This window comes from Camarhynchus parvulus, chromosome Z (genome assembly GCF_901933205.1).
Source record: "Camarhynchus parvulus chromosome Z, STF_HiC, whole genome shotgun sequence".
Taxonomy (NCBI): domain Eukaryota; kingdom Metazoa; phylum Chordata; class Aves; order Passeriformes; family Thraupidae; genus Camarhynchus; species Camarhynchus parvulus.
The window spans coordinates 69,505,788-69,526,328 of record NC_044601.1 but is presented as its reverse complement, the minus strand read 5'-3'; positions in this window follow the sequence as shown (position 1 = coordinate 69,526,328).

The window sequence follows — 20,541 nt, the reverse complement described above, 5'->3', positions numbered from 1 at the left end:
GGAAACGACGCTGCAGAGCTCGGCCCCCCCCGCGCCATCCGCGGGAGGAGCCGCCCGGGGGTCCCCTCCTCCCGCGCTGTGCCTGGGAAAAGCAGCCCCCGCATCGGGTCCCCCCCCAGCCGTTCCGGGGAGGGTCCGCCCGGGCTCCGGCCATCCCTCGCCATGCACAGGAAAAGCCGCCGGAGGGGTGCGGACCCCTCTCGCCATCCCCGGGGGGAACCACCCTGGGGTCCGTCCGGTCATCCCTCGCCATCCCCGGGAAAAGCCGCCGCAGGGGTCCGCTCCCCCCTCGCCATTCCCGGAGGGAGCGGCACGGAGAGGTCCGGCCCCCCTCGCTGCGGTTGGGGGGAGCCCCGAAGGCGATCCAGCCCCTCCGTCCCCTCCCTTGCCATCCCCGGGAGGACCCCCGTGAGCCCGAGCATCCCTCGCCATGCCCGGGAGGAGCCCGGTGAGCCCGATGATCTCTTCCCATGCCCGGGAGGAACCCGGTGAGCCCGGTGATCCCTTTCCATCCCCGGGAGGACCCCCGTGAGCCCGAGCATCCCTCGCCATGCCCGGGAGGAGCCCGGTGAGCCCGATGATCTCTTCCCATGCCCGGGAGGAACCCGGTGAGCCCGGTGATCCCTTTCCATCCCCGGGAGGAGCTCGGTGAGCCCGAGCATCCCTCGCCATGCCCGGGAGGAACCCGGTGAGCCCGAGCATCCCTTCCCATTCCCGAGAGGAGCCCAGTGAGCCCGGTGATCCCTGCCCATCCCCGACAGGAGCCGCCCAGGGGATCCGCTCCCCGTTCCCTGGAGGCGCTGTCGGTGCGGATCTGGTTCTTCCCTTCTGCCCCAGCCCCTGCGAGGAGCCGAGGGAGGGGGATCCCGCCTGGCCCCCTCCTCGGGGCATACCTCGCAGCGGAGGGTGCTGAGCAGCCGGACCCTCCTAGCTGGGCGTTCTGCCCAGCGTGCACTCGCTTATCAGTTTTAACCTGCGGGTTTGCGGGTCTGCCCCGAGCCATCGTCCCCGTGGGACCGTTCTGGGGCCGCTTTGGCCCCGGGGGCTTGGCAGCGTCCCCTCGTGTCCCTGCGCTCCGGGGGTGTTCCCAGCGGAGGAGGTGTGATGGATCACAGGTGAGGCAGCTGAGCTCTTCCTACCCGCGGGTGCCTTCACCCACTGAGCGGCCTCAAAGGGAAAAAAAATTCACCGTACGCTGTATTTACAGTGTGAAAGAGCAATTAAAGGAAGCTGCTTCAACAGTCTAAGTGGAGGAAGCGTGATAGCTCAATAGTTATTGATCCCCTCCAGACAGGCATGCTGCTTTGTTGGAGCTGAAGGAACCCTGCCTGATGCAAGGGAAGTGGCGAGAAAAAATAAAAAATGGTCCCGTAAATTAAAACTCCCAGGGAATTACATGGGAGGAAACGAAGGTGTATAGGCAATTTCTGGTGGCATAGTAATCTGTAACTCTACTGTTTTGCTGTCTAGGATTAAAATGAATGTTCCCATCCAGTTTCCTCGTGAGCAGGAAGGTATTTAACAGAAGCTTGTGCCCGTGGAAGGGCGGAAACAGAGAGCAGAAAGAGGAATAGGAGCATGAACAGGGAAACTGCCCCCGTGTGCTGTCTGTGCAAAGTGTGGAGGTTATTTGGCCCCAGGTGACAAACACACAGCCAGGGACACTTAAGGGCATCCTGGCCCCCCCTGGCAAAGCCCAGTGCTGAAATATAGGGGTGTTTGGGTGAGGGTGATGATCTCAGATGGGGCTGTTGTGTGGCAGCATGCTCCAGGATGTCACTGCAGCAAACACACGGTGACATGCCTAGCTCCAGCACCGTGATCCTGGTCTGGCCCTCAGCACGGGGTTCCCAGCCCTGGAGTGGCCAGCAAAGGGCAGAGTGGGAGCAGGGGGTAATAACTGGCCACCCCAGGCTCAGGCTGAGGCCAAAGCTCACAAACCTTGTGCTGTGGGAGCGCTCCTGGCACCTGCCCTGCTGGGTGGAGGCAGGATCTGAGGGGTCTCCCTCCAAAGATCCAGCCTTTTGGCTTGTGGCATGGCCACAGCCAGTCTCTGAACACCTGGGCCAGTGAGCTCTGGAATCACAGAATCACAGAATCAAAGAATAATGAGGTTGGAAGAGACCTCTAAGATCACAGAGCCCAACCTATGTCCTAACACCTCAACTAGACCATAGCACCAGGTGTCATGTCCAGTCTTTTTAAACACATCCAGAGATGGTGATTCTACCACCTCCCTGGGAAGAGCATTCCAGTACTTTATTATTCTTCCGGTGAAAAATTTTTTTCCTAATATACAACCTGTACCTTCCCTGACATAGAGGAGGCCACAAAGAGGGCTGGAGCACTCCTCCCATGAGGAAAGGCTGAGACAATTGGGATTGCTCAGCCTGGAGAGGAGAAGATTTGGGATGACCTAATTGTGGCCCTCCAGGACCTGAAGGGTCTGACAAGAATGGAGAGAGACCATTTACAAGGCATGGAGTGACAGGACAAGGGGAATGGGTTCAAACTGAAAGAGAGCAGGGACAGATTTTGGGCTATTGGGAATTAGGAATTGCTGGCTGGGAGGGTGGGCAGGCCCTGGCCCAGGGTGCCCAGAGCAGCTGTGGCTGCCCCTGGATCCCTGGCAGTGCCCAAGGCCAGGCTGGATGGATCACCCTGGGACAGTGGCAGGTGTCCCTGCCCATGGCAGGGGCTGGAAGAAGGTTCATGCTCTTCAAGGTGCATTCTGTGACTCCATGATTCCCTCGCACAATTAGTAATAGCACAGAAACCCATTCATATTTTCTTCTCAGGGGATAGGCATTGGTTTGGTTGTTAGGAGCTTGCTTTGGGTGAAGAGCCGGGGAATTTGGATGTTTGTCACCGGCGCTGCAGGAAACCAGGGCAGCACCTCGCGGGACCTTGGCAGCCGTCCCCAGAGCGGGGAACAACAAGCCCTGGCAGTGCCCCGGGCTCTCACACCGCCCCGGCAACAGCACAGAGGCTTGGCAGGGTCAGCGCCCAGCACAAAGGGGCTCTGTGCGGAGCGGAGGTTAACCCCTCATTCCCGCGGAGCGGAGATTAACCCCTCATCCCCGCGGAGCATCCTGTGCGGGGTCGTGATTAACCCCTCATCCCAGGGAGCATCCTCCCGCCGGCTCCGGCACCCCGGAGCCCCTCCGGAGCGGTGATTAACCCCTCATCCCAGGGAGCATCCTCCCGCAGGCTCGGGCACCCCGGAGCCCCTTCGGAGCGGTGATTAACCCCTCATCCCAGGGAGCATCCTCCCGCAGGCTCCGGCACCCCGGAGCCCCTCCGCAGGCAGGAGCCGCCGCTCCGGCCCGCGCTGGGTGCCGGGGCGCGTTTCCAGGCGGGATGGAGACCGACAGCACCATAAACAGCTTAATTAAACACCGCGGAGCCTGACGAGATAATCGCGGCCCCTGACTGGATAATCTGTGAGGCATCCTCAAGCACGAGGGATGGTGTGCATCTCTTTTCGAGCAGGGGAAGGAAAGCTCTCAGAAAGCCGCCGGAGTGTTTACATCAATTTCCCGGTGATTGGTGAGGAGGGCTCTGGCACGCTCGATCAAAGCCGGCGGTGCCTGGGTGCGTGTCGCTAGCGGGAGCCGTGACCATCTCTTTTTCTCACCCTGGCGCTGTGGTTTTCAGTCCAGGCTCTCTCTCTCCGCGGTGTGAGACAGCCACAAGCACAGGTAAGGCAAACGCAGCAAGGCGTGGCTTTGGTCCTGCCTCGCCAGGCGTGGGCTGTCGGATGCTGCCTCCAGGGAGAGGATGCTTATCTCCATCTCCAACACTTGTCGTGGGCAGAGGGAGCACTTTCGTCACCCAGCCACAGCCCGTGCAGCCCGAGATCCACCCCTGTCACAGGCAGAGGGGCCGCAAGGCACAGGGGGGACGCTCAGACTGCTCTGGGGGGCCCGTGCCCTGTCCGGGGCTGGATTTCACCGCGCTTGTATGAAAAAGGCTGTCACACTCACTGCAAAGTGCTTGTCTTGCACAATATCCCTCTGTCTCCCGTCACAGGATGCATTCAACCTCTTTCAGGGTTTAAATCGCTGGCTGCTAAAATAAAAGGGACTGGAGTGTCTCGTCAGGAGCAAGTTTCAGACATCCCCTGCCAGATCCGGGCGTGCTGACATCGGTGAAGTGACACCAGTCAGGCTGGCACTGTCGCTCCCCGCTGGGTACAGCACACTCAGCACATCCTCCTCGGCAGCCGTGGCACCACCTTTTCCAGACACATCCCTGGTGCTCCACCAGCCCTGGGAGCACCGTGCAGAGCTGGTCCTGCCTGCAGCAGCACACCCTGGGGTGAATCTTTAACACCTTCACAGGCCCAGGCACAACAGGCAGAGAGCAAAGACTCTTTTTTCCGGAACAAATCCTATAAAATGAAGAGCTGGTGTAAAACCAGCCACATTTCCGGAGGTGCTAAAGCCTGTCTGCTGGGCAGCATCTCAGCTCCCTTGGGGGAAAAACCACATTATAAATCAACACTGAGAGGGTTGCCTTCTCTCTGCGTGGATGGAAAACCCTTAGGAATTGCTCTCCTTGGATCAGTTTCCTAACAGCCTTCTCCAGTGGAGTGCTGACCATCTCCAAGCACGGCAGGGTAGGGGGAAGGGGATTTGTGAGTCAGGGTTTGTGTGTGAGGCAGCTAAAAAAGCAAACAGTGTTTCTGGCCTCGGCAGCCTCCTCTGCCAGCTGCAGGCTGCCTACCCCACATCCACACACTGCTCACTAAATTTTAGCTTTCCTCAGCACTTCGAGCTCGCAGCCCAATTTTGTTCTGTCAGCTGTATTATTAATCAGCAGGCTGCAAATTATGTTGCTGTAACCCACGTACTTTTTATATTTTAAATTGAAAATGAAATAAATTGGTGCGTAGTAAACAAATCCCAGCTCTCTGGGAGCAGCAGGCGGCTGAGCTGGGGAGCTGTGGGGGATCTGGGGCCAGGACAGGTGGGAGCCCTGGGAGAGCCACCCCATCCAGGCTGGAAAGGCACTGAGGGGCTGGAGCGTGTCCAGGGCAGGGAATGGAGCTGGGGAAGGGGCTGGAGCCCCAGGAGAGGCTGAGGGAGCTGGGAAGGGGCTGAGCCTGGAGCAAAGGAGGCTCAGGGGGGACCTTGTGGCTCTGCACAGCTCCTGACAGGAGGGGACAGCCGGGGGGTCGGGCTGTGCTCCCAGGGAACAGGGACAGGAGGAGAGGGAACGGCCTCAGGCTGGGCCAGGGGAGGTTTAGATCAAATATTGGGAAAAATCCTTTCATGGAAAGGGCTGTCCAGCCTTGGCCCAGCTGCCCAGGGCAGTGGTGGAGTGCCCATCCCTGGAGGGGTTTAAAAGCTGTGTGGATGTGGCACTTGGGGACAGGGGTCAGTGGTGGCCTTGGCAGTGCTGGGGATAGTTGGACTCCATGGCCTTGGAGGGCTTTTCCAACCTAAAAGGATTCTGTGATCCTTTGATTTCAGCCCAGCTGCCCCACAGAGAGCTGGGTGCAGCGCTTGCCTGAGTCACTGCCTCAGCCTCACACTGCTCTGAGTGAGCAGCTCTCCAAACAGGGAGAAAAGGACAACATGAAACATTTAAAAAGCTCTTTTGGCTTCCTAACCTTTCGTACAGGAGCACCAAAGGAGAGGCTGATTGATGGTGGGGCCAGAGCGAGCCTCCCATGCCCATGTTTCATATTCAGGCCCTCCTAAAGGTCAGTTTGTATTTCCAGCACACAGAACAGAAATGCCATTTAATAATGCATGCACCTTTTTTGCCCTGCCTGTTGCTCAGAGGTGCCTTGCTTGGCAGGGCTCTGGCACAGCCTTGGTGTGGTTTGCACATTGGTGTAAAGCTCCACTGGAGTGGTCCAGGTGCCCTAACCCTGGGTTACTCACACCTCTGAAACTGCTCTGCCTTCCCACTGCTGCCACCAGGAAAAGATTAATTCCCCAGGGAAATGTGTGACAGCAACGTGTGATGGACTGCCCCAGAGCAGTATTAATGTAAAAGAATAAAGTGGAAATTAAAAACAGCAGGACAGAAAAGTGCTGTGAGTGTCAATCTGGGGAAATAAAACTGCTGTGACTTGCCGTGTGCTCTGCTCAATCCTTCTCACGCGCTCTCATTTCTCCCCTGGGTGTTATAAATCAGATTGATACTCAAATATCAGTGCTGAGGAAGCAGCTGTGCAGGTGGGGAGCTGTGCATGGAGTGCAGCAGCCCCACCCTGCACCCATGCTGGTGCAGCTCTAGGTCAGTTTAATGGAACAGAAGGAAAAGGAAACCTCCCAGGAAGCTGATGCTAAACTGGTGACAGTCTGGGAAGTCAAAGGTTGGCTCTTGGCTAGTTCTACTGCCTGTGAGGTGGAAGGAGCAGGCTGGGGAGGGGTCTGGGGTCCCACTGGGACTGAGGACATCATCACTAGCTTTTGGGGCAGGCAATCCCTCCCTCTGCCTCCTCACCTTTAGGGCAGCTCAGGGGCTGAGTCTGAGCCTCTCAGAAGGGATCAACTGCTGCGGCAGGCCTGGCTCACGGTGCTGGTGGGGCAAAGCTGGCAGCGTGTCAGGGCTCCCTGCCCTGCCCAGAGCTCTGTGCTCAGACCGCTGCTGGACACCAGGACATGAGCCAAGGCACTCCCAGGGGTGTCCTCTGGGGACAGGGCTCCTAACAGAGTCTGCCTCTTGGAGACGGGAATGCTTTGAAGGAGGAGATGTCAGAGCACAGGACCCACCAGGCAGAGGTGAAGAACTGCCCTCAGCCCTGCCAGCTCCTCCAGGGCTCCGTGAGGGATGCAGAACTGCATGGAGGAGCAGGAGGGGTGGGAGATGCTTCGGAGCGGCTCTGGATCCAGGGCTGGGTGGTGTGGCAGAGCACAGCACGGAGCAGCTGGTGGGAGAATGATGGAGTGGTGAAAAGAGGTGATGTCCAGGCATGGAGCTCCTGGGGTGGGTCTGTGTGGAGAAAGTGATATCACAGCACAACCCATCTACTTCATTTTTATTGCAAGTTCTTGTTCATGCTCTGTGCCCGCACCGTCTGTCCCTGCTGCCCTCCTTCCTGCCCCACAGCTGCACCCAGGCCCCCTGGCATCCTGAAATGACAGTTTATTCACTCCTCCCTCCATTTTCTCACATCACATTTGATTTAATGCTGGTACTGGGGCACCCACCCAGCCCCAGGCCAGGGTGGTGAGCATTGCCCCTCACCAGCTGCGAGGGATCCCAACCTGCTCCTTCCACCTCACAGGCAGCAGAACCAGTCAAGAGCCAAGCTTCTGATTTCCCAAACTGTCACCAGTTTAGCATCAGCTTCCTGGAAGATTTCCTTTTCCTTCTGTTCCACTAAACTGACCTAAAAGTGCCAAGGCAGAGAAAACAGATGAAGCCTCTCTCACGTCGCAGGCAGGATTTGCCTTTGTAAATCCTTGGGATTGTCACAACTTCCTGGCACCCGGGGAGCTCTTCTCTGCCCACCCACATCCCCACCACTTCTCACCTCCTGCTGCTGTTTTTTAGGTGCTCTGTGAGCACCCAGAGCACGCTGGAGAGGAGGCAGGACACAGGACACCCCTGAGGTGACAGCTCCCAGCTCCAGGTGCTCCATCCAAGGATGGATAGCCACCACCCCTGTCCCAGCCGAGAGAGTGCCAGGAGCATTTTGTGCCAGGCAGGAGGAACTCCCTCACACCACAGCACCCCCTGCCTCGCCCAGTATCCTTCCTGCTGGCCACACAACCCATTTACCCTGGCACTTTGCTCATTAATAAAGACTCTAATTGAAAGCACAGCCTCTGCCTGCTCATAGCCCCACGGCTCCTGGACGCCGAAGCCATTGTGGGCAGGGAGAGCCCAGGCACAGCAGGAAGGTGCCACACGGATTGTGGGTGCAGATTTAGAGTTCTGGGAGAGCCCAGGCACAGCAGGAAGGTGCCACACGGATTGTGGGGTGCAGATTTAGAGTTCTGGGAGAGCCCAGGCACAGCAGGAAGGCCCCACACGGATTGTGGGTGCAGATTTAGAGTTCTGGGAGAGCCCAGGCACAGCAGGAAGGCCCCACACGGATTGTGGGGCGCAGATTTACAGCTCTGGGAGAGCCCAGGCACAGCAGGAAGGTGCCACACGGATTGTGGGTGCAGATTTACAGCTCTGGGAGAGCCCAGGCACCACAGGAAAGCCCACACGGATTGTGGGGTGCAGATTTACAGCCCTGTGTGCTTGGATCAGCTGCATTCCTGACCGTGCCCACAGCAGAAATCCAGCCACAAGAAGGAAAATGGATGGCACTATTTCAAAAATGGTGTTTTTCCTTCTGAAAGCAGAGGCTTTCCTTTTGCCGTGGCTGTCCCCAGTGTGTCAGACGCAGATGATGGCCAGGTCAAACAGCACCACATCAAATTTTCTATTCCCCACCCTTTGGAATAAATCCCTTCCAATACCCGGATCCCAGCTGAGCTTTAACAGAGGAGCTGTCCCAGGAACACCTCACCTTCCCACCTGGTTATCCCTGTGCTTTGCCAGCTCCCAGTATTCGCATTCCTGGCTGTTTGCAGGACTGAGCCTGCAGAAAACAAGCAGCCAGGTTATCCATTGCATGGACTTTCACCAGGCATTGCTCCAAAGTGTCTGGGAGAAGCATGGGAAGCAGAGGAGAAATCAAAATGGGACTTAGTCATGGTCTTCCTATTTATTCACAGATTATTTTACCTGCTAATTAGAACAGAGCATACTTCAGAAAGGGAGCTGCCTCCCCGAGGTGCCAATTAAGCAGGATGGCTTTGCAGCAGCCCCGGTGGTGTCTGAGGGGCTGGGGCAGGGGGCTGAGGGATGGCACTGCTGCAGGAGCTGTCTGAGCCCTGTGAGCAGGGCTCTCCAGTGACCTGTGTGAGAAACGCATGTATTTTATGATTGGTTTTTTGCAAATATTAAAATGAATATTATATGTGTTGTGTTAGAAAGTAAAGCTGTATTAATTCTCTTAAGTACTGTGTTAAATATAGTTTTAGGTTTTAGAAATTGTTAAAATAGAAACTATGCTATGTAAGATGCTTTGTTTAAAAGAAAGGACTCGCAGCGAGATAGCAGCCACAGGACACCTAAATCTTTCAGAGAAAAAGAATTGATTGCCTTCTTATCAGAAGAAACGAACTTCTTTCTGCCTTGAAGGTGCTGTTAGGATTAGAAGGAAGAAGTTGATGAAGACCAGACAGAATCCTGTGTTTGAACGGAATTTATGCATCATGTGTGAAGTGTATGAATATGCAACAGGCTATTGTTCTTAAGGGTTAATCCTCTGTTAACTTTGGTCCTTTTTCGGCTCATGCTGCCCAGAAAAAGGTACCCAGATGTCTGTAACTCTTTGTTTTTATTATCTCATATTGCCCTAATTAAAATTGTCCAAATTATTATTATTATAATTGTATTACTATTTTAATAACCATTTTATTACTATTAAACTTCTTTTAAAAATTTTGAAAACAAGTGATTGGCGTTTTTCACACCTGTTTGCCAGGGGATGCTCTCTCCTGCGGGGACAGCCCAGATGAGGCACTGCTGAAGGAGCTGTCTGAACCCTGTGAGCAGGGCTCCCCAGTGGTCTGGGGGCCAGGAGATGCCATCTCCTGCAGGGACAGCCCAGATGAGGCATCCTCCAGCCCCCTCTGCTCCAGATCCAGCACCCTGGGAGTGTTCCAGCCTCAGAATCCACCATGCCAAGTGCACACCAAGGTAACGTGGTTTTTTTTTAAACTCCCCCAAGACTGGCCATTTTCCTGCACTGCTGTTCTCATTGCAAATAGTGGTTTAGAAGCTTAAGAACCTGTTTTGGAGGTGATGGAAGCTGCCCAGCCTCCCAGCCTCTCTGATCCCAAGACACACTGAAACTGAGCAGTGTCCAACTGCATTACCCTTTCCATAGGGGGAATTCACAACTGAACCCCAAACGCTCCACATCTGGATATGCAAAGGGCTCCAGGAGCTGGCACTGACCTCCCTGTAGAAAAACTTCCCAGCCAGCACTGCCAGCAGCATCTGAGAGTCTGACGGGGAGAACACTTGAGATAATGCCCAAGGCAGCTTTTAATTAACACTGCTGTGCCTTTTCCAGAGGTTCTTATCTGAGAGTTCACAAGGCCAAGGCAGGCAGCGAGGCAGAGCTGCTCTCCTCCACCCCAAGCTGAGCCCATGGAAACACCCTACATGCAGCCCTATCCCTTTATCCAAGCCACACTGCTGTCTGCTTGCCCTGGGAGACTAACAACAATTTCCATGCCAAGTGTGTAATTTACTAGTAAAACTTCGGGAGTTCTTGTGGACATTCTGATTCTGCAAGTCCTTGCAACCGCAAGCATTTACAAGCCTTGGGTGTTCCCTTCCAGCAGCTCGCCCTTCCAGGAGGTCCAGCAGCTCCAGGATGGGATGCAGGTGGCGATGCTGTGGATTGCTGGCACATGTGGCAGCATCCCCAGCAGCACAGGAAAATTTGGCTGCTGCTGAGATGGTAATGATGGCAGAGCTGGGAGCCTGCCCTTCCCCAGCAGCTGGGGCTCACCCGCAACATGGGCCTGGGCAAGGCTGGCAAGGTCATCCCTGGGGGGCTTGAGCCCCAAAATCAGGCACAGCACAAGGGGCAGGGCTGGGCTGAGGGTTCCCAGCTGTCCCAGCCATCTCCTCACAGGTCCCTGGAGCTGGATTGCGCTGGAGGAGTTGTCCAAAAGGCACAGGAGGCAACTGCTCACCCCTCCTGGCTGTCTTCTCCTGCTGGGGGCAACTGCTCACCCCTCCTGGCTGTCTTCTCCTGCTGGGGGCAACTGCTCACACCTCCTGGCTGTCTTCTTCTGGAGGCAACTGCTCACCCCTCCTGGCTGTCCTCTCCTGGAGGCAACTGCTCACACTTCCTGGCTGTCCTCTCCTGCTGGGGGCAACTGCTCACTCCTCCTGGCTGTCCTCTCCTGGTGGCTCAGGCACTGCTGTTGTGCCTGGAGCAAGCCAGCAAGCCTCATGTGTCCCCACTGGTCCTTGCAGGAGAGCTCTGCTGTGTGGGACACGTGGGCTGCTCCTCCCAGCCTCTCCTTTCCTGGTGTCTGCAGCAAAGTGTCACTGTCCTGGGGCACAGCTGATGTTGGGCTGTGCCCCTCAGCCTGTGGCTCCCACTTGTCCTCTCTGTGCCCCCAAGAACAGGCAAGCACTGTCCCGTTTCACCATGGAAAGGGCGTGGTTTGTCCCTGGGAAAGGGTCTGGATCAGCCAGAGCCGCTTTTGTGAGGGCTGAGGGCAGCATCTGTCCCGGCTCACACGGACACACAGAGCCCTGCACGCTTTTGCAGCGCTGGTTTCACCTCTCTGGTCCTTCCCAGATGCTTCCAGCTGAAGAACAAACCAGAATTACCAGCTGGGCCACTGGTGCCAGGCAGAGCCTTTGGTCTGGAGGAGGCTCCAGCTGCCAGAACCAGTCCTTGGACAGCCAGGGGAGCCCGGCCAGGCTGCTGTGGAAGAGGCAGGACGGCCTGCAGAGGCCCCTGAGCACATCAGAGTGGCTGTCACCAAAGGCCAGCGACAGCACCAGTGACAAGGCCTGAGGAGCAGGAAAGCACTCCAGGATTTTTTGTGTGCAACAGATTAATCCGTAACTTCAGTCAGGGAAATCCTACCTCATCTGAGGAACTCTATTTTTATATTCTCTGTGTGTTTGTGGGCTGCTGCTCCCACCAGCTGAGGCTAAAGCTTGGCATCAGCAGAGGAGAATAAGAGGCTGGAAAAGCTCCCATGAAAAGCACAAGCAGGCTGAGGAGCTTTGTGTCTGGGTGCTGCCATTAATCAAGCTAATTCACATAAGTGAGCCATTCAAGTGATATTAGGCCCAGCAAGATCAGACAGAGAAAATTAATTAAGGCTTTGGGAGAATAAAGGAGACTCCTGAAAACACAGATCAGATTTCTGATGGTTTCTGTGGGCTCATGTAGGAAGCCAGAAAACCAGAGGGACCCAGGGCCTGGACGCCCAGGATGCACTTGGGGGTCAGAGCACAGAGGATTTGGTGGCCACACCAAGCAGGAGGGACCCACCACTGGCTGGATCTGAGTGCAGCTTGGTGCATTTTTTAAAAAGAAGTGGTTCAGCTGGAGATTTCTAAGCACCCTTTTGTGGTTTTGGGGTCAGAGGTAGGAATAAATTAGAATTCACCATCTTTGCAAGAACCCCCCCTGCAGCCACCAGTGCCACCACTGCCCAGGTCCCCTCCCAGGCATCATCCCCTAGATGTCAGCACAGAGAGGAGCCAGAGCTTCAGCCCCTTTCCTCACTGCTTTTGGGGTGAAAAGATGTTTGGTAGACCACTTGTATCACCCCACATCAGGGTTAGGTGGTAGGGAATCAAACCAGGGCAAAGCAAAGGATAAAAAGTGAAGATAAAGGGTGGCTGCTCAGCCCACCTTATCATTCCTTTGCCACCTCCCTCTGTGCTCTTTGTGCCTTACAGTGGCACTTTGTAGAGGTGGAAAAACCAGGAATTGTCTTCCCCAGGCACCAGGACAAGAACTCCTTGCCTGGGCTCCCCATCCATCATGGGAGACAGCCTGGCCTCTTCCCATGCTGCAGGAAAGGCAGGACCTCAGCTCTGACTGGGTGAAAACATCCCTGCTGAAGGCAGATGAATGGAAACACCAAATCCAGCATCAGAACAGCTTGTGGCAGTTCTGAGCTGAGCCTTCCAAAGCCTGCACCTTAAGCTTGATCTGCTCCTAAAGCTGAGCCTTCCAAAGCCTGTGCCTTAAGCTTGATCTGCTCCTAAAGCTGAGCCTTCCAAAGCCAGTGCCTTAAGTTTGATCTGCTCCAAAAGCTGAGCCTTCCAAAGCCAATGCCTTACGCCTGATCTGCTCCAAAAGCTGAGCCTTCCAAAGCCAGTGCCTTAAGTTTGATCTGCTCCAAAAGCTGAGCCTTCCAAAGCCTGCACCTTAAGCTTGACCTGCTCCAAAAGCTGAGCCTTCCAAGCCTTAAGCTTGACCTGCTCCAAAAGCTGGCTCTGCAAAGCTCTGCAGGTTTGTGTCCCACCCCCACCTCTGCACTGAGTGCTTCCAGCTTCCAAAAGAAAGGCTGGTTTGCTGTTCCCTGATGCTCCTGATATCATTCTGCAGAGCGTCTCTCCCCTGCTCTGTTTCCAGGAGATCTTCCCAAGGCTTGTAAAAAATCCAACTGTGGAGCTGCAAAGCAACATCCAAGGGTGCAGATCTGAAGCTTGGGTGGGAGAGGTGGAGAGGCACACAGCTGCACATGGGGAAGAGCTCCTGCTGCAGCACCTGCGCGGGATTTGGAGGCAAGGAGCCCCAGAGATGGTGGAATTTCCCATTTTTCACCTGCTTCCCATTTCTTCCCCACTCCTGGGCACAGACACCTCAAAACCACAGTCAAGAAGAACCAGAGGAACAGTGCAAACATGGGGAAAAACCCCTAAATCATAGAAGATGCACATCCTGCGTGCTCAGGTGAGGACCCAAATTAAAAGTTGCAAACCATTAGTAAGGGAACGATGCTGGTGGGAAATTCACCCCTTTCAGCCTGGTGTCCATGGCCATGAGTGGGGTTTGCAATGCTTGGCCCCACAAATGGTGGCACCAAATTCCCAAAGCGGGAAGGGACATTCCTGCAAATCCTGGCAGCAGCATCCCTGGCTGGGGAGACACCAGGGCAAGGAGGGAGAGCAGGTCTGGCTTAGAGAAGAGGGAGAGGTGCAGGGCCAGAGCTTGCACTAAGCAGCCTCCAAGGCCAAGCACAGGGGTGAGAGGTTTTTCTCAGCCATGGCTGGATTTAAGTTGAATATAGGGAGAGGTTTTTCGCTGTTAAGGCAGGAACATCAGGGCTTCCCGTGCTGAAGGGGCAAAGGTGCAGTCAAGTGGTTTTAACGCGGAGCTCGTCAAGTTCATGAGCAAAAATCATCACTCCTCAGGCAGGGATTTGCAAGGCTGGAGCTCGGGGGAACGTGGGGTGGTGGCAGCCAGGGACAAAAGACTCTGTGTGCAGCCTCAACCACCTGCTCACAGTGTGGCCTTGGGAAGTACTTAAATGCCTTAACAACTCGTCTTCCTTTTGCACAACAGGGATTCTCCCAGGGCTGCTGAGAGGATAGCTAGGATAGTTAAGAGCGTAGGGTTTAGTGAGGGTGAGGTTATGTAGAGTAGCGTGATTGGGGGGAGTTTTATGACGGTGGATAGGAGGGCGCCAATGGTGAGAGGAGAGCCTTGGAGTACTTCTGGGAATCAGAAGTGGAATGGCACTAGTCCCAGTTTTATTGTGATTGCTGAAGTGAGGATCAGGCAGGATGTTGGGTGGGTAAGTTTGTGATGTCCCACTGCCTGGTATGTCATGCGTTGGTTAGGCTGGAGAACAAGACAAGGGCAGAAGCAGCTGCTTGGGTCAGGAAGTATTTAGTGGCAGCTTCAATGGCTCGTGAGCAACTCATCTTCCTTTTGCACAACGCCTAGGAACCACCAGGGACATTGAGGCATAGTCACAAGGGAACCTCTCCTGCTTCCCACCGCAGCACAAAACATCACCGACCCGGACTGAGCCAAGCAATTTGTGACAGTTTGGGGGTGGGACCTGCAGGGTGTCTGGCACAGGTGCTCGGCAGAGAGCTCAGCTCACACCCGCACAGGCAGAAGCCCCAGGAGCGCATCCCGGCGGGCGATGGAGCTGCCAGAGCGCCTCAATCCTCCAGGAGGGAAGGACGAGCGGCCGCAGGGCAGGCAGGGCCCAGCAGCACAGACACCCCTTCAACACCCCTCAGTTTTATACACAAACAAGGGTCCCGCCCTGTCGGGATCTCTAGCTGGTCAGAGTGACCCCGAGATGCGTTAGAAAGTCTCTTTTTCCAGCCCGGCGCTTGAAGAAGGAGTCAGGGCTCTTCATTTCTCGGTCTCAAGGTTGTTTATTGTATCTTATCTATGAAAGATTTTCTCCTGCCCTGCCGAGGTCCATCCAGCAGGACAGTTCCAGGCACTCTGCCTGCCCCTGGGGTGGTGTTATGTCTTTATACTAAAAACTACGTATACAATGTTTGCAATTACTTTCCAATACCTATCATCTATGTTAGACAGTGAGCTTCTCCTCTAAACCAATCTAAAAGTGCCACCATCACAGCAGAAGATGGAGGCCAAGAAGAAGAAGGAGAAAGGCTGGACAGACCCAGTTCCCTCTTATCTTGCCTCCTGAACCCCCATACCAAAAACCTTAAAATCTACTTTTCTACCTCGTGATAACTTCACTAATATCCTACTTGAACTCTTGTGGCCTGCTGATCTTCATACAAGGTTGGTAACTTGCTCCACGGGTCATAATCAAAGCCACAGGCATTTTGGGCTCTGTGCCAGGGTCTCTGAGCCCCCTGGCAGGGGTCTTGGCTGCTCAGGACAGCCAGAGGGGTGTCCTGGGTTCTGACATGTCCCCCCTCTCTTTGCGGGGCTCGCTCCCGGCACCTGAGGCTGTTAAGTGTCGATGGGCGTGTGCTGGCACCCACCGCGCTCCTGCCCGCGGTGCTGCCGTGGCACAGCGCAGGATAGAACAGGATGTGATTGTGCTCCCCGGGCTTGCAGCACTCCCTGGAACCGCTGCTCTCCGGCCTGATTGCCCGCTTCATTATCAGCAGCGTGTGATAAATGATCGAATCGTGAGCCAAACTTATAAGAAAATTTAGCAAATATTTATTAATTTGTGCGCGAGACTGAAGTTCGGTCGTCGAAACCACCACAGCCAAAGAGTCAGTGTCGAGCCCGGGATTGGCGCCGGGTGAACACGGATCTGACCTCCGAGTGTCAGAGTCTCCCCTGTTCACACTCGTGCTTCAAGCAGCGAGGTTTTATACAGTTTATTCTGCCCGAGGCAGAGATGACCAAATGTTCTTTGTGTCTCTTCACATGCATCGTTGTTGATTTCCATGTGCAGAGGTGGACAAAGGCCCCGTCCAGGCGTCTCGATGTTGTCAGTTGACTTCGGGGAAGCCATGTATTCACATGTATCAGGGTGGTGCCGTTGGTTATCTCAACAGATGTAATCGCCAGGGTGATAATCGCTTTCCGGTGGACCCAACAACTCGGGGAAGCCAACGATTATCATCCTGGAAGCCTCTATTCTTACGTTAAAGCGTCGATGTTTATCTCAACGTGCATCCGGGAACAAGGTGTATATGAACAAGACAGCTGCTCCTGGTCAGGATAATCAAAAGGCATGGTTTGGCTTTTGCAATATTTTATACATTAATAGCATGAATTATCTGTATCATATACTACAAGGGGAAAGCTGTCGGAACTCAGGACATCCCTCTGGGTGTCCAGAGTTGCCGGGACCCCTACCAGGGGGCTCAGAGACCCTGGCACAGAGCCCAGAACACCTGTGGGTTTGATTACGACCTGTGGAGCAAATTACCAGCTTTGCATGAAGACCTGAAAGCCACAGAAGTTTAAGTAGTGTAATAATAAAATTATCACTAGGAGAAAAAGTAGATTTTGGGGTTTTTGGAATGGGGGTTTTGGGGACAGGATGGAGGGACTTGGGTGTGTCCAGCCTTTCTTCTTCTTCTCTGCCTCCATCTTCTGCTGTGATGTTGGCACTTTTGGATTGGTTTGGAGTGGAAGCTCACTGTTTGGCATAGGTGGTGGGTATTGGAAAGTAATTGTAAACATATTATATATAGTTTGTAGCATAAAGAGATGGCACCGACCTGGGAGCAGACAGAGTGCCTGGAACTGTCCTGCTGGATGGACCTTGGCAGGGCAGGAGAAAAATTTTTATGGATAAGATACAATAAACAACTCTGAGACCGAGAACTGAAGAACTCCGACACATTCTTCGAACGTGCGGGCCGAAACAGAGACTTTTCATGTGTCTCAGGGCTGCAATAAACCGCAACCTTCCGAGAGAAAGCTGCGCTGAATCCCCAGCCGTTCCCAAATTTCCCGGCTGCCGGGAGAGCCCCGGCGCTGGGCTGGGACGGATCCGTGACAGGAGCCGCCGGGAAGTCACCGCAGGGCCAGCACCTGCCCAGCTGCTCACATGAGCATTTCCATCTCCCATCCTCGACGTGCAGCCTGTGGGCAGCTCCCGGGCCTTTTTCCCAGCAGGGAGAAATTCCCGAGCCTTTCTCTCCTCAGGCAACCCAGTGACAACCAGAAGGAAACGCTGCTGCAAAGAATAAACACAAAACACAAAGTATTTCCAGCTTGTAACAGTCAGCATATTATTTAATTAAAAACCTCTATTAAGATCAGTGTGATTTCCCAGAGGGAAAACATATCTAAATTGTTTCAGCAGCTGATGCTCGCTGCTGTTACTGTGAGGCAGGGAGGCAGCTCTGCCCCAGACACCCTCTGCACCAAGCAGTGATGGGAGGAGGAATATTTTTAATGCCATTTCTTTGTGCAGTCAGGTTACAGGGCCACCTTCGTGTTCCTGAGTCTTCCCAAGCAGCAGCACGGGCTGAGAATTCACAACCCATTTATTCAGACATGCTTAAACAAGCAACCTCAACCCAAGGGGGTTTTTTTTGGGTTTAGAAGGATATTGCAGGAATACATTACTGGGCATTGCTAAAGAGTTAGAAAAATGTAATTTTGATTTAAGCTCATCTAAATGCAGATAACTCAGCATCTAGAAGAGCAGTTTTCCTTACAAGCTTTCCTGAAGCTCTGACCAGGCAGGACACACCATCCCAAATTATTCTAATTAAATAAACCTGCTTTATCCACCATAAAAGATGCAGATCTTGAGCAAAGTATTATACAGAAATGAGAAACTCCTATGGCAGCAGGAGGGGATTGAGGGGTCCCATTAATGCATTAATTTCATTTATTTCCTTCCTCTTTAGCAGGGGTGAAGAACGGGCTCATTAGACCTTCGATCCGGGCTGCCAAGACGCGGCACAACCACACTCTCCCCAGATGGAAGCAGACAAGAGACTAGCAACAAACCTGCTCTTAATTAAACATTTGTCTTGCAATTACATACTTCTGTGTAATTATCGCCATCAAGACAAACACCAACTGGATTACAGCAAGAAAAGACAGACAGTAAAGGTTAATGGGCCTTTTTCTCCCTTTGCAGTTATTCCCCAGGTCTGGCAGAGGGAAGGGCAGGACGTCCGGGGTGCCGCTGCTGCCGCTTCAAGGGAGGAACAAGCCCGTTCCAGGAGCAATTAGCCTGAGCTAGCAGACTCTGAAATTACACGTCTGAGAGGATGGATGATGAATTCTTTGAGGTCTTGCTGCAGGCTTGGTGTAACTGAGAGCGTGGCCAGCTGCAGTGCTCCTGCATCATTCCCCTGCACTCACACCTTCCCGTGTTTCACCACCCTCCAGGACACACCACGCAGGGTTCTGCATCTCTCTCTACACCAAGTGAGCCCAATTCCTTGCTTTTCACTTTCATCCCTCCTAGACATCACGTCCATCTCACCACTCCTCTTGAATTTCTATTACCAAGCAGCCAGGACATCACAGAGAGAGTCCAAGCCCAGTCCTCGCTGTAATTGGGATGTTGACTGACTGCTTTCCATTTCTAACAGCTTGGTAGACCAGATCCTATCTGTATTTACTGGCTCACTTTGCCATAGCCACACCAATGGATTCCTGCTTTAATTGTGGTCTGCTGTGGCCATCAGGTCTCCTCTGACCTACCACTGCTGGCCAGCTCATTCCCAGCCTCTGGAGTGACTCATTCCCAACCTGCAAAGCTTCTCTTTCCCATGGGTATCTCCACCTGCCATCACCCCAGGATGTGGCACCAGGAGAAGGGGAGGCAGCATTCGATGAGGTAGGGAAGCAGGGATGTCTGGATACTAGATTTTAACAAATTTCACCAACGCAGCACCTTGAACAACCGGATAATTCATCGCACCTGCTTGTAGCTGAGAACAAGAGGATGCCCAGATAAATCCCAGGAGTAACTAGACTGGGATTTAGCACTCTGATGCTCCCACAGGGAATCCTGTAGCAACTCTCAGCCTTCCTGACATCCCTGCATACTTGTGACACAGCTGAAAGCACCACAGAAAACCAGACTACTAAAACAACGAGGATAATGTGGATTATTAAACCAAACATCTGACTAGTCTGAATAAATCTCAGACTTGCACAACAACCAAGTCTCACTTAGTTGGGGCCGTTGCTGCGAAATGAACCCCCCAGATGGACGGTGCAGGTCTCTTCCCTGCTCAGAAAGAAGGATTTTGCTGCTGTAAGAACAAAGGTTTGCACATAGCTGCAGCCTTGTTGTGCTCCCAAAGGTTAACCCCTCGTGCTGAGCCACAGCTGAATTATTTATGGGCAGGGGGGCAGTTTGTGCTGAGGAAGGAGCACACAGGTAGCGACCACCAGGCCAGCAAATCCTGCTGGCAGCACAGCTCACATCCACAAGGCTGCTCCTCCAGCTCCTGCTCGGGCCACAGGGAAATTTAATTATTTAGGTTTCTCAGCTGCTGCATAAATATCAGACATAAGGCATTAGCTCATAACTGGAGCGCTGCTGCTCAGCACAGGGCAGGAGGAGCTGCATCAGCAGGGATGAGCGAGCTGAGGCTGGCCAGCACAAAAAAGGAGGTGGGAGCAGGAGCTGGGCTTCTCCTGGGAATGAATTCCCCCTGAAATCTGGGAAAAAAGGGGAAATAAAAAGAGGGAAGAAAGGGCAAACCTTGGAACAGGACCAATCCATAAAACTTGCATGAAACAGCCTTAAAATAATGCCAGGAGAGTCCAAGCAGGTTTGGTTCAGGAATTGATGAAAAGGCCTGGACTCCTCATTGCTACCAGCCTCACATTAATTAAATAAGACACACTACTCAACTGAAACAGACAAAAAATTGGGCTGCTATTCAGCACTATGATATTCCACTGATTTTACTGCATTTGGTAAATTCATGATGAATAGAGGAAGGGGGAAAACCCATTTTCCTCGTGCAATTCTCCATCCATGGAAACTGAGACTACCACCTGATACACCAAAATACAAATACACCTAATTGGTTTTGATCCCAACTTTCCAAAATACTGAGTTTTATTCAGCTTTGAAAACAACACATGCAGGAATAAACTTTTTCCATGTTTCTATGTTTCTGTCTGTACATAAAATGTTAAAGTACCTCTGCCTGCACATAAACCCCAGTGTGTTTAAAGCTGTTTTGTTTAAACAAGTTTTTCTGCATTTTAACTGTGTCTGAATTCCCAGGAAATTCTGTGTGACAAAAAAGTTAGATAAAAAAAAAAAAAAGACAGCCACTTAATAAGGAAGCACCATTTTAATGTGGAAAATGATTAGCCTAATTATAAGGTATTAAGCTTTGCAAGTGCTTAACTGTATATTACCCTGGTTGTGACACATATAGATCCCAAATTCAACATGCAGAGCAAGGCAAACAGATCTTTGATGGCAACCACTGTGGTTCGTCTGGATTATTCAGTCCCACGAGGCACAGCACGCCCATCCTGGACAACTGGTTCTGTACTTTTTAATTTATTACATTTTTTTTTTCAAATTAAGAGAAAAATTTGATAAAACCTTGTATGTG